This window comes from Miscanthus floridulus, chromosome 10 (assembly GCF_019320115.1).
Source record: "Miscanthus floridulus cultivar M001 chromosome 10, ASM1932011v1, whole genome shotgun sequence".
NCBI classification, from domain to species: domain Eukaryota; kingdom Viridiplantae; phylum Streptophyta; class Magnoliopsida; order Poales; family Poaceae; genus Miscanthus; species Miscanthus floridulus.
Window position 1 is genome coordinate 80,728,593 of NC_089589.1, and position 14,999 is coordinate 80,743,591.

The following is a 14,999-nucleotide window of genomic DNA, read 5'->3' on the forward strand; positions in this document are numbered from 1 at the left end:
CAAAGTCGTAACTCTCCTCAACTCCTCTTCCCCAAGGATTTGGCACCATCACTATCTTCTTGCCCCAATTCCATTCAGCTATAGCAACCTCTTCTTCTTCATCTTCATAGCCGTCATCGACTGAATATGGATCATAAGCTTCGGCCACTGAGGTACTCTTCTAGAATCGGGTATTTCTACGTATGCTCTAGAATTGGCTATTAAGTGCTGCCACTCATTGAGCCAGTTGACTCAAGTTGTCAAATTCCTGCCCCAGCAATTTCTCTTTCCACATCGGCAGCATTCCTTGTACGGCTAAAGCAGCTAACTGATCATTGGCCAAGCTCAACGAGAAACACAAATTCTTAGTCTCTTAGAATCTCTAAAGAAACTCAGTGCCCGATTCATTAGTCCTCTATCTCATGGTTGTCAAATCGGTTATTTTCTTCTCTCCAGTCCCAGTGTAGAAATATATATGAAACTTCTTCTCTAGGTCAGCCCAATTGGCAATGGAGTTGACTGGTAGTGACGAGAACCAAGTGAAGGCCGGCCCTGATAGGGACAAGGACAAGAAACGAACTCGATGGGCATCCTCAACTGATGCTTCGCCCAATTGTGTAAGATACCGACTGACATGTTCTATTGTGCTTGCACTATCTTGACTAGTGAACTTGGTGAATTCCGGGAGTCCATAATTTATAGGAAGAGCGACTAAATCATACCACTCTAGATATGGGCGTTTGTACGAAAAGGTCAGCCCTTTTGGCTTTAGGCCGAACTGATTCTTCATCATCTCGGTCACCTTCAGCAGCAACTCGTTAGCTTGTGAATTTGGATTTCTTGGTACTTGCTGACCCATCTGTGGATTGAAATCCTGTGTGCCTTGATATCCTAGATTTGGTATCATGTGGAGGGTGTTATAATCCATGCCATAATGATAGCCTTGTGGAATCTCAATCTGTTGGGTCCTTTGCTAGTTAGCTGCTTGAAGTCTCTGATTATAGACATAAGGATCTATATCTCTACGGATCTTCTGAACGGATGGTGCTATCTTTTGAGCCGACGACGGTATGTGGCCTGATATGCCAAAATTGATCATCTAGTTCTGATTTTTCCTCACCGGCTGTTGCACATGCTGTATTGATGGTCCAAGATTGTACTGTATCTGATTCATAGTAGCACCTGGAGTTTGTTTAGATAAACCTTGAAGTGTCTGGACTTCACCATTACCAGCTAGTGCTGCTTCTTGATGGTTGGTGCCAACTTGATTAGTCCCTTGGGTCAATGGATCTGAAATGTTGTAACAAGTCGATCCAACCTGACTAACTGGAATTCCATGAATCGCCTCTTTCATGGCGTTGTGAAATGCGTCAACGAAAGCTTCATTGCGGCTTGACAGGGCATCACGAATAGATTTGTCTATGGCTTCCACAAAGAAACGCATGTCTTCAGCTTCAACTGTATCTGTTTGTCCGTGTAGTAGAACTCTTGGTAGTGGAAATTTCTAAATAACTATGCTGTCATGTGTTTTGGTGTAGGACTACAAACACTTCTTCTGAAATTCTTCCATAGCTTTGTTGATGGTATCCCTATCTTCATTAGGTAGGTCTTCATAATGTACCATAAGGATGTCATTATTGTTATGAACCGCCATGATGATTGTGGTGTCCCACCGGGCGTGCCAGAAACATGTGTCGACATAGAATTTCATCCCGTGCCGAGGACACACGCAGCAAGCCGGAAGGGTCCGCTCGATGGAGCAGATCCGCCTAGCTTCAGCGTAGGGGTGGTCGATCTAGTCAATTTAACCCTGCCATTGACAAGGAGAGAAAGTTCATCAGTAATTAAGGGCGGAACTTGCCGGTGTTGCTAGACAGTTCCGAAAGTACGGCTATGAGAGCCGATATGGAAGGAAATCGGCTAAATAGCCGATCCCAGTATATTTATGAGAATAAGTCAGTTAGAGCTCATAGGGTCGTGTGAAGAAGAATCGGTTATCATTCAAAATAAATATCATTTAAGCAAACATTAATCAATGGCAATAAGATATCGATGATGATTGGTTTATACTGAGCCAATGATTACAAGTAACCAAACTCCTGTTTATGTAAAGAAACAATTCAACACCGCTCAACCATCTAATAAAGATAAATCTAATGAACATGTTAGATCTCATCTATCGCCATGACCAGTGGGGCATGAGGCAGAATCATGCAGGCCGTAGAAACAACAATAGACTCGACGACCCTAACTCGTTACTAATATCAGTGGGGCATGAGGCAGAATCATGCAGGCCGTAATACAGTAACAAGATCATGGGGCTAACACATCTTTCAACTTATCTCTACTTCAACAATCTCGTGATGTGAACTATTCATGAAAGCATTCGATATCGGCTAAACAGACGATTCAGGCATAGCGCATAGTTAAGGTCATGCCTTCTTAGGAACGGATCTACCAACTAACGATCCCCACTCCATGGTGCCAATAGTGGGGTGAGAGGCAGAATCCCATAGGCCATGATGACGGGCCATGGAATGGTTCTCGCTAACCAATAGATCTACTCAAGATCGAACATGCCTTAATCGCACGCTATGCACGATTAAGATTGATATAAAACAGCCAATAAAAACATAACTCATTATTTAAGATGTAGATTAGATCAGTTTAAGATTAGCAAATGATGGGTTAAATAAGATATAAGGCCGATCCAGATCAATCTCAATCAGACAAAGTGATATTGCTATAATTAGATAAATAATGAAAGCAATAAGCAATATCGGTAACTTAATGAATCTACCAAAGACTGCCATTCAAAGGTAGAGTCGATAACTTGACCTCGATCTAATTCAAGCAATGGGGTGTGAGGCAGAATCACACAGGCCATACTTGAATTAGGCAAGAGTCGATAACTAGCTTATACCTGAGCCACAGTGGGGGTCGACCGAATCGATGCAGCCATACGAACAGAGGTATAAACCATGATGGTACTTACAACAAGCAGTGGAGGTCGACCGGATCGATGCAACTGTACTTGCTGAAGAACTCGCCGAGATCTACTCTACTCCTACTCCTAAGGGGTGGCCAGAGCCGAAAAAAGTAATTGACTTGTATTTGATTGATTGGTTCCCTCTTACAATAGCCGGGGTTTGGTATTTATACCCGGAGCCTAAACATGAATCCTATTTGGGCATGATTTGTTACAGACTTTGGCATAAAAATATTCCTAATTTAAGATAACTTGGACTCTAATCTTTCCCTTTTTGTAGAGTCCAACATGTTTTCGTCCTGGCGTTGATCGTAGCCTTGTCGTTATCTGCTGGTGCTGTTCGAAGAAAGCCGATTCCTAGATTTCACGTCTGAATTAGCTGTTTCTAATCCACCCGCAACTAATCCCTTGATAATACGATTCTAGGAGCTTCTGGGTCTCTATGACTTTCCTTCCAAATTTTGGTGTAAACACTATCGTGCAACGAGTTGGTGTCATTGTGGTCCCTTTGGCAGTTGTTAGTTAACTCGGGGCCAAGCTCGCGAGTATGGATCGAGGCCAAGCCTCGGAAGTGATAGTTGGTTGTTGATCTTCGTTAGCGACAGTTATTCTTTTTAGATCCATCAGATGGCTCATGTCAAGAATGTCGGAGGTGGTCCCGGTGATGAGGATCCGAGGCCCCCGCCTCGCCAGCCTACAGATGCAAAAGGCAAGGTGACAAAGAAGCTAGCATCGAGGAAGTGCAAGTACCCTAATGCAGATACAGTGAGAGCAGCCACAGTTGGAGAGGCCGCAGAGCACATAGAGAGAGGAGGTGCTCGGAGTGGTGTTGTCATTGCAGATCAGCTCTCTCCATCTATGAGGGCTGCACTTGAGCAGGTTGAGCGCCGTCATGGTGGTCCAGCTGGGACTCTCATGGTTGGAGGACGACATGTGGCTATTGATGAGAGTCAGCCTCAGGGGGAGTCACAGCAGCAGCCACAGCCAGTAGAGCAGACTCAGGAGGGACAGCAGGCCGAGGAGACAGAGTAGGCACCTTAGCCACAGCTTCGCCGCTCTGGTCGTACCCGTGCTCCAGTCACACCGAGGCCAGAGACACAGCGGAGGGGTTCTTGCCCACCGCCTAGACCACAGGGTCCGCCTCTAATGACTCACTTTGATTTGAGGGCTGCCATGGCCAAGCAGGTGCAGCAGCTTAGATTTGTGGACTCTGAGCAGTGGTTTCCACTGAGGCGGGATGAGCGTGCTTCAGAGGGTTTCTAAACACCTCTATAGGAAGATTTTTATAATGCATATCTTAACAGTAGGGCAGTATTCAGATCTCAGAGGGTGTGCAACATTAAGACCATTGTAGCAGTAGCTGGAGAGCATATTCGCCCTTACCTAGCTTACATGCCAGGACTGATAGATTTACTTGGATGGACAGGCTTATATGTTCCATCTTGGGTCCATCAGTTCTATGCTACACTCTGGATTGACCCGCAGCACAGATTTATACACTTTGCATTCAGAGGCAGAGATTACAGGCTAACGAGCACTAGGCTCAGAGAGATACTCAGGCTTTAGGAGCAGCCTATCCGGCTACATGAGGTTTGCTATGGACAGACAGCGCCCCCCTAGACGCCCTCATGGTGGTATGGTGCCCCCTACAGATCTAGTCCACCATTGTTTTACAGAGCCATTCGGCGAGGGGTCGAGCAGGACACCCAGTGATCTCACTCCTACGGCTAGAGTGTTGGATGCCATTATGAGGAGGACACTGCTTCCGAGGATGGGTATAGCGAGGGCTTGACTCGCATACAGTTATGGTTACTGAACACTCTAATATAGCAGACAGTGTTTGACATTTGGGATCTCCTTCTATCAGAGATGGAGGATACTATTGTAGAGGGGTTTAGGGGTCACATGCAGCTGCCATATGCTCACTAGATTACATTCCTAATCCATAGGGCAGTTATTGTGAGGCCACCAGAGATGCTGGCAGAGTATAGTGGTGCTACTACAGAGTTCCCTGCATACAACATGACTCAGATGATCCAACATAGTATAGTGAGGACACCCAGCTAGCCGAGCCAATGTCTAGAGGTGCCAGAGACTGCAGCTCAGCAGGATGAGACCATTAGGAGCATAATAGCTATAGAGGAGGAGGAGCTTGATGCTCAGCAGGAAGGGATTGTCGCGAGTGACCCCAGTGACAGCTCAGATGATGACTACCAGCCTATTTCTCAGATGCCTCCACGTCGACTTGACCATGAGATCAGTAGTTCTAGTTCAGCTCCACCTGCACCGCAGACAGACCCCGCTCTACTTGCCATACTTGAGCGGATGAGGCAGGATCAGGCTCGCCAGGCTCAGGAGAAGCTACCACTTTTGCTCAGTTTTAGACTAGGCAGGATGAGTTCCAGTGACAGCAGCAGGCAATCCAACAGCAGCAGTAGGCTATACGGCAGCAACAGCAGGTCATGCATCAGCAGTAGCTTCTCATGCAGCAACATCTACTAGGGTTTATGCAGCATGTTGTGACAGTTATTAGGGCTCTATCGCCATAGCCTTCACCCCAACTTAGTCAGCCTGCCACCACTTCTATGACTCCAGCATTACAGCCTAGTGGGCTTCAGAGTCAGGGATAGCCACCAGCACAGTTTGCGTCACCTACAGAGCAGGTGTCCCAGTGGTTTGCCTCACCAGTGTTAGTCCCGTAGTTCACACCTCTTCAGACGGGCTTCACATCGGCTCAGACTTCTTCGCTGCTAGTGCCAGATACTTCAGTCTCCAGGAGCCTTGGAGCGACTTTCAGTGAGTTGATAGGGCAGCCTACTCTGCCATATTTACATGTCCCAGGTCCTTCTATAGTTGTACCTATTACCGGGACTACAGAGACGCTCCCTTCTTCTATTGCATCATCAGAGCCGCCTGCTTCAGTGATACCTACACAGTCTATGGCTGCTCTAGTCCCTGATTCGACCCAGACCGCTTCAGCATCGCTTCCAGCTACATAGGGTTAGATAGCTCAGAGCTCAAGGTCAGATGATGATGGCACATAGTTCCAGCTCACTCCTCGTACCTCAGCGCCCGACTCGTCCGCTGCAGCCCTGCCGACCGACCCTTAGGTTTTGGTGTTTGACACCAAAGGGGGAGAGGGATCGAGTATGTTAGATTTAGGGGGAGTGACTTAGAGGGAGCTTAGTATTCTATTATATTTGGTTTTTATGTGTGATACACTATTATGCATTCGTGTGTGTTTACTTTCATGCATCAAACTATTTATGTGATAGTGATATCTACGTGATCATGATATTTGACATGTGTGCTCTCTACTTTGAATCTTTTATATATCATATCACTAGTGTTATGCTCATTTGCTTTGCTTCCGTGTTTTACTCCGATGCAAATGAGCTTTATTACTTGTACTCATGCTTATTTCATATCTTTTGAGTACATTATGTTGGCTTGGGTCATATAAGCTTGCCTAATTCTTTTGTTCTTATTGACAAAAGCTTATATGAATCAAGCATGTTAAAAACCTCAACTCTTTCATATACTCGAGGTGGTATTGTCATCAATCACCAAAAAGGGGGGAGAATGAAAGCATCTAGGCCCCTAGTTGGGTTTCGGTGATTAATGACAATACGTGATTACTGTGACTAACGTGTGTTTTGCAGAGGCAATTAAGTTAGGTCACGGTAATGGAGATCGATTGGGCTATCATGGTGGTCATGCCCCTATGATGGAAATCATTTCGGTTTTCAAACGATGGACGATAAGGTTAAGGATGGACTAGTTCTAAGTGTCGATTGGAGTTGAAGAGACACTTAGAGTAGTTTAGGACTTTGTTTTTTCCTTTGGTCATACTATTAAGGGGGGTATGGACGGATAGCTTGACCTAGGTGAGTCTAGTGGGTTAGGTGTGGTGCACACTTGCTAAACCTAGCACTAGGTAGCTCCTAAGAAGCCCTTAGATCCATTGGAGCAAACTTCATTCACATATGATCGAGAGTTGGAAGTGAATGGAGGATCAAATACTGACCGGACACTAGCTCCGGGTTGACCAGACGCTGGCGCAGAGTTTGGTCAGTTCATTTGATCAAGGTGAAGTCATCTAGAAGTGACCAGACACTGAGTCCCAGCATCCGGTCGACTCCAGTAAGGTTCCAGAGAGGGAAAATCACGACCGGACGCTGTCCAGTGTCCGGTCACCACTTAAACACTAGAGTTCATGGAGAACTAACCAGAGCGTCCGGTCAACATGACCGGAGCGTCCGGTCACCCCACAGAAGCACATAACGGTTCGTTTTTCAGCCATGCTTATAAATACTTCCTCCATTCGTGTATTACTTTTGCTCATTCCAATAGTTGAGAAACACCTTTGAGAGTGTCAAGAAGAGCAAGGTCCTAGTGAGGTGATTGAGATTTGAGAATCCCAAAGAGAGCCCTCATTAGTGAGATCAAGAGTAGCAAAGTGTGCATCCACCCTTCTCATTAGGCTTGTCGTGGTCAAGTGAGAGTTTGTGCTTGTTACTCTTGGTGATCGCCATCACCTAGACGGCTTGGTGGTGATTGGGAGTTTGGTGATCATCCGGCGGAGCTTGTGGATGACCCAACTCAAGTTGTGAGCGGTTGTGGGTGATTCACCGCGACAGAGTGTCAAAGAATCAACTCGTAGAGAGCACTTGATCCTTGCGCAGATCAAGGGGGAGCTACACCCTTGCGCGGGTGCTCCAACGAGGACTAGTGGGGAGTGGCGACTCTCCGATACCTCGGCAAAACATCACCGCGTTCCTCCTTCTCTCTTTACTTTGAGCATTTACTTTGAGCAATTCAATTCTTGTCATTTACATTCATAGAATTGCCATGCTAGAGTAGGATTGGAACATAGGTTGCTAAACTTTTATGCGGTAGATAGATAGAAACACTTTCTAGGCACAAGGGGTTAATTGGGCTAACCATAGGACTTAATTATTGCAAAGAAATTTAGAATTAGCACAATTCACCCCCCCTCTTGGGCATCTTGATCCTTTCACTATGGATGCGGCGAGTTGGGGCACTTTGTGAAAGTTTGTCCAAACAAGCCCACACCCAAGACAAAGAAGAAGACGTGCAAGAACCAAGCCCTCACATCAATAAGGTCATGGGATGATTCTTCAAGTGAAGAACATCATCACAAGAGGCGATGCCGCAAGCACTCATCATCAAGCTCTTCTCGTATGTGCCTTATGGCACGAGGTAACGAAAGCTCATCCTCTAGTGAGTGATAGTGATGATGAAATACCTTCTTATGATGAAATTGTGCAATAAAATCTTAATTATGCTAAAGTTTGCACTAGTCAACAAAAGAAGCTCGAGAAATTAAAAGAAAAGCTAGCTAGTTCACAAGAAGCATACAAAACTTTGCTTGAACAATATGAGAACTTTGCTAATCTCAATGTTGAACTATCTACTAAAATTGAGCAACTTAAGGCTAGTGCAACAACAAATGCATGCACAATTAATGATGAGCAACTTGTAAAGAAAAATGAAAAATTAAAAGAAAAGTTAGCTAGCTCACAAGATGCTTATAAAAGTTTGCTTGCTAAAATGGAAACCATGTGCAAACTTTGTGATGAGCTAACTAATAAAGTTGCTAATCTTGAAACCGTTAGTACAACCTCCACCAAGGCATCTAAAAAGAAAAGCTCTATCTATATTATGTCTGAAAAGGATGCCTCTACTTCTTGTAATGATTTATATTTAGACTCATCTTTGTGCAACCAAGTTTGTGTTGAGAAAGTTGTTGTAGATACATGCACACAAGAGGTTGCAAACGAGAATGAGCAACTCAAGCAAGAAGTAGCTCGCCTCACCAAGGACTTGACTCAAGTGAAAGGCAAGGCAAAACAAGCCTAACTTTATCAAGATAACACCATCAAGGGAGTGAAGAAGCTTGATGAAGAACAAATTGTGGTTTGCTACGTGTGCCACAAGGAAGGTCACAAGTCCTATGAGTGCAAGGTGAAAAATGGGGGAGGAGCAATGAAGAAAGAGAAGAAGCAAACAAGCAAGCTCTCAAACACCTACACCAACAAGGTGGACAAGAAGGCCTCCACACCTTATCTCTTGAAGAAGAAGAAAAATGATAAGGTGGTGGCCATCAAAGTGAACAAGCAAGCCAACAATGGGATCAAACGCTTTTGGGTGCCAAAGGAAATCATTTCCAATATGAAGAGCACCAAGAAGGTTTGGATCCCGAAACGGAAGTGAGAAGTCCGATGGACATCGGGGAATTTGGAGACTTAGCAAAGTAAGGTTGCATTTCATAGGGTGCATCATAATGGACAAAATCATTGTCAAGTGGGTTAGTAAATACTATGGACCCAAATTCTCCTTCCCATGTTAGGTAACTAGATTCAATTTCCTTCAAGTAGTATCAATTTGGATTTCCTACAAGTGGTATTTCTTACAAATTGATATCTTTAAGCATCTAGTTACTTTTTATGCCAATGTTTGCATTTGCATGCTTATATCTTTTGTCATGCATACACTAGGTTTATCTTATGGTAGGCTTGCTCGGTTTCATTCTTAACCCTTGGAGCAAACCTACATGGTTTTAAATTGTTTTGGAGCACGACACATAGCTAGTATTATAATTGTTCATCTAATATGTGCCAAAGTCCAAATTATAGATAATTTCTCTCGAATATCATCTTCGAAAATGATTCTCACATTCATGAGATGTCATCTTTCAAGTGGTATTATTGATTCTAAAATCAATGTGCATGACTTCTACAAGTATCCCACACTTATGTGCACAAATTTAGGGAGAGGTTACTCTACAAGTTGGATGCGTTGAGACTAACAGCTTTTCAAGCTTATCATGTGTGTAGTAGTCTCATTGCAAGGAAAATGGAGTCCCCGGAGTCAAACATCTTACTTCAAATATCCACCACTAATTGTAAGTGGTAGAAATCAAATTGGTTTCCACATGTGGTATTTCTAAACCGATATCATCATGTTGATTTCATTTTGATATTTATATGCTTTCTCCATGCATTATATACATTAAATTCCCTTGAGCAATAATTTGCCAAATATGCATATGCCTTGTTTTCTACCATATGTATGCATATATTTAGGGGGAGCTTAATCTATATAATGTGAGAGTCAAATTTTATGACCTATTCCACTCTACACATAAAGGATCACAAAGTTTGACCCTCTCTTGTGCTACTAATGTCTTTCTTTTCGGTGGTTGATTCCAAAGGGGAGAATTTAGAGGACCAAAAGCAAGCATTAATAATTTACATGTGGTAATGGTCCGAGAAAGAGAGGATAGTGGATTATGGATTGCCTATGTAATGGGAAGAATTTGTAGGAAGCAAGGCTTAAATCCATAATGCCATATGGGGACATTTGCAAGGGCAAGATAAGTTTTTATGTGGTATCCTTTAGTTTTACAAGTAGTATCTTTTAGCATTATATAATCTTGCCCCTTCCATTGCATCCTAGCAAGTAGGTAGTTTTTAAATTTCAAAATTTTTATTATTTGCTGCTTTGGTCGTGTTGTCATCAATCACCAAAAAGGGAGAGATTGTAAGGAAAATGGACCCTTAGGCCATTTACTTTGGATTTTGGTGTTTGATGATCAACACAACCAAATTGGACTAATGAATTTGCAAGTGATTGTTTTGTAGTTCAATAGGATGAAAGACGTGACTTGGACGAAGACAACGTGATGATCCGATGATCAACACCATAAGCAAGACCTTAGAAGCACAAGAGAAGACCCAAGATATCAAGCAAAGTCCAAGCATGAAGATAGGAACCAAGCCGTACGCAAGATCATGAAGAAACGAGCTCACAGTAGTGACCGAACGCTGGATCGGACGCTGGTAGCATAGTGACCGGATACCCGATCAAGAGGCTCGGCGACAGCAGTGACCGGACGCTGGCGACAGATCGACCGAACGTAGGACAGCATAGTCCGGTCGAGTACAGAGAGGTTCTAGAGCGGCGAAAATGCGACCGGATGCGTCCGGTGGCATGTGACCGGACGCTGGCATCGTCCATCAGTTGATCGCGGCTCTAACGGTCGGGACGACCGGACGTGTCCGGTCAGTAGCAGAAAAGCAAGATTTCATCCCTAACGGCTACTTTCTTAGTGTGGCTTATAAATACAACCCCCAACCGGTCAAATGAAAAAGGTGAAGCTGAGGAAACATATCAAGGGTGTTGATACATCATTTTAGTGATCTCCACTTGCATAGTGCTTAGTGTTTTATTAGGTGATTAGCGTAGGTGCTTTGTGAAGTGCTTAGGTTGATTAGACCACCGCTTATGCGCTTGCTCTAGGTTTAGGCCTACATGAGGTTTGCATACCTCTTACCACTCGGTGCTTGCGCGCACTATTGTTGTACATTGGAGGGGCTTGTAGTCTTGCGAGATCACACCAACCGCGTTTATGGTGTGGCTGCCACCATGTACCGGAGGGAACAAGGCCCGCGATGTTTCGGCTGGCTCGAAGCTTGATAGTGAAGACGGCGAGGAGCATCTGGGAGAGGCTTGCCGGAAGGCACGTCGAAGACCCACTTGCGCGTGGGGAAGGCCCGAGGCTATCCACGGAGTTACCTGACCGGGAGCTTGGCCCTTGTGAGGGGCTCCAACGAGGACTAGGGGAAAGCTTGCGCGCTTCTCGATACCTCGGTAAAAATACCGGAGTCGTCGATGGGAGTTTGCGTATCTCTACCTTGCTCTTTAGCTTCCGCATTTACATTGATTGTATTACTCCTTTTACGGTAGAGATAGCAACACACTAGCAAAATCGTAGTTGCACATTTAGATAGTTTATTTTTTGCATAGGTTTTGCTAAAGTTAGAAAAATTGGCCATAGTTTAGAAGTAGAATTTTAAGTTGCCTAATTTAAACCCCCCCCCCCCCTCCCTCTTAGGCGTCATGGTCCCTTCACAAGCAAAAGTCTATATCATAAGGGGTTCACCACAAATTATTTTCTCGCAAGCAAAAGCTCTCCAACAAAGCATATATCATAAGGGGTTCATTTTTGGGGTTCACCACAAATTATTTGCAAGAGGGGTTCAGTTGGAGAACTTATGCTTCGACAAAGAATAGAAGGTGAGTTCCCCACTTTTTTCGTTGAACAACTCCAGACAATTTGTTGCTATGAAATATTACGGCCATGAGTAGAACCAATGATCGTTGTGTAGATAGATTACCACCAAAGCAGATATGTAAATATTGTTCTTACAGGACTGAAATTTCGTTTGCTCAAATTTGGATGTTTCTGAAAATTTTTATGTCCGATTTATATCTGCTGAACAACCTCCAAGTGATGATAAATTATAAATATGATTCATGAAACCTATTTAAAGGACTACTTAAGTTATATTGGCTTCACAAAGTTTGGTTATTCTAGATAAAAAAAAAATGACACTAAGATTACTTTGGAGTGGACATTCCTATTTTTGAAAAATTGTCTCATGGACCATAAGCATAGGGCCTGTTTAAGTGATTCGCAAGGATGCCGGAATATGAAATGTTAAATCGATGCTGCATGTCATATCTCACTCCAAACTTAAGCTTTGCTAATGCTAGCCGTCATCATGCAGTAATCTGCCAAGCAACGGCACTAGATCTGGCAGCATGAACACATGTATGACGCCCACAAGTGATGCTGAGGGATCTGCAATATGGGTAGTGCACAGATCGAAGACTCTGAATAAACCAATTTTGTGGACTGCAGAGATAGCAAGGTCACAATATGGCGGTCGGAGCCTTATCATTTTTCACCAAAGCATCATCATGTCGTTAGAAAAATACTACAGCTTTTGTCTTTCACTAAACCATAATAATTTTGGCTGCAGTGGTTATTCAATTCACAGTTATCCTAATCCTTGCTTTTTTCCCAGGTTGGTTCCGATAAGCTCTGTTTGTGTGAGTGAAATGCAATGATAACTTCAGTAGGGTTGCTTTGCTGAATATATTGCCAACGTAGTTTGTATGTCAGGTTTATACCATTTTATTTTTATCTCTATAATAGCTTCAACGGGTTCCTTTGCTGAACAGAGGTTGCTATGTAGGTTTGTATGTTTTGTTTTATCTAAGTGTCCTGTAAGGGAAATGAATCAGCACGATTATGTTCAGATCAGTGCAGTTTGCCATTGTTAGAAACAGAAATGGCTTAACCAGGATTAGTAACAATCACCCGTGCAACTAGGCTTCTAAAAAGAATTCAGCCCTGATTCAACACAAATACATTCCAGCAATGGTACTTGTTCCATTGCCACGATTTTTTTTTCTTAAGTATCAACTTGGATACTGTTTTCCTAGAAAATGGTAATGGTTGTTCACACTTGCAAAAGTTCGCTCTCTCTTTTTTAGAACTGAAATGAGAAATATTGTGAGATCATGTGAAGTGCAGCGTCATATGATGATCTCAAAGAACTTTCCTCTCTTCTCTATGGATCTTTTAATTTGGGTCCTCAGTCATAGGGGACTGCAACCTTGTTCGATCTGCTCAAGATAAAAAAAACGTACAACAACAATTGCAATCCTTCCTTAGCTACTGCAGTCAATGAGACAATCCCGGAGCGGGTACTCGTCCTTGCTTGAAATTCACCTTCTTGAATCTTGATAGGCTCTTCACTTGTCGAATCAATAGACCGTACCCATCCTTGCTCGCCTTGACAGAGCTTTTACCAACTATGACTAGTATCTGGTCCTCCCCTCGTCAACAAAGTTAGCTCAAGAATGGCTCAAACGAATCCGAAATATCAAGCAACGATATCTAAGTAGTCAACGAACACACATATCGAAGTAGAAGCGCCCACGTCTCAAAGTAGAAGCCAACGACCAAAAACATGGGTACCAGCACAAAAATCACCGGAAAAAATATAGTCAAAGAGTAAATTTCTTGATTCCATTGTAATGCACGGGCATTAACCTAGTTTTCAATAAATTCCAATCTTAATAGAAAATATATGTTACTTCGTAGCCAGAGGTTGTGCTTTTAGCTGGATGTTATATAAAATAGCCATTGCTGCCCGCGCTTCGCTGCGGGTGATGTGCTTGGTATAGGAAAAATCTTGGGAAATATGGCTCATGTGTCTAATATGTTTTCTCATCGCATTGCTACGAAAGGTTGGTCTATTTGATACATTAAATAGGAAGTATGGGAAGGAAAGATAACATGCCTTTTTTCATTACAATGTTGTAAACCAACATAGAGGCTGGTTATCATTACATGGTGCCTATTCTAGGCCAGCAAATCAATGACATGTTAGTGGAAAGAAGTATTTGATGGAGTTGGACTCAAGAAACTAACACACTTAGATTCAAAGCACAATATTGGCTAGGATTACATTATAGGTAGAAAGAGCAAAAACTACAACACAAGTACGCCGCCTAACGCGAGGGTTTATAAAAGAGTGAATTAGGATCCACTCCCCTTAGCCGAAACTACAACACATTTCGTAAATCTGGAATTACACGAAAGATTACACGGCATCGAACACTAAATTACACCGGGATTTAAAGTTATATGGTTAAGAGCAACCTAGTATAACCAAGACGTACTCCAAAAGTTGGGATAGACGAGGGCAATGGAGAAACAACAAGATAATGATTATCCAAAACATGACGTATGACCAACAGGTGAGCACATTTAATGCCTCTCCTTTACATGTAGAGATTTTTCACACGCGCAAAGATGCCCGCTCCTACAACTGCGCATGCCTACCGAGGCCACCTCGGTAGCAACGTACATACAACCCAAGCCGTCTCTTAGATGCATGGATGCATGTGTAAGTATAAATGTTCCTGCATGGTCGGTGAATTATTTTTATCTGATGGTAAGAAGGAGAGGCATTAAATGTGTCCTCCTCGCTGACTTGTTTTTATCTGATGGTAGCATGGAGGGGAAACATTAAATGTGTCCACCTGCTTTCGACACACCCTGCGTAGGTGAAGATATCGAGTGCTTTCAAATTTACTGAGTGAATTTCTAGATAGCTTAGGGAGGCACTCGTGCATGCATGGAAATTTA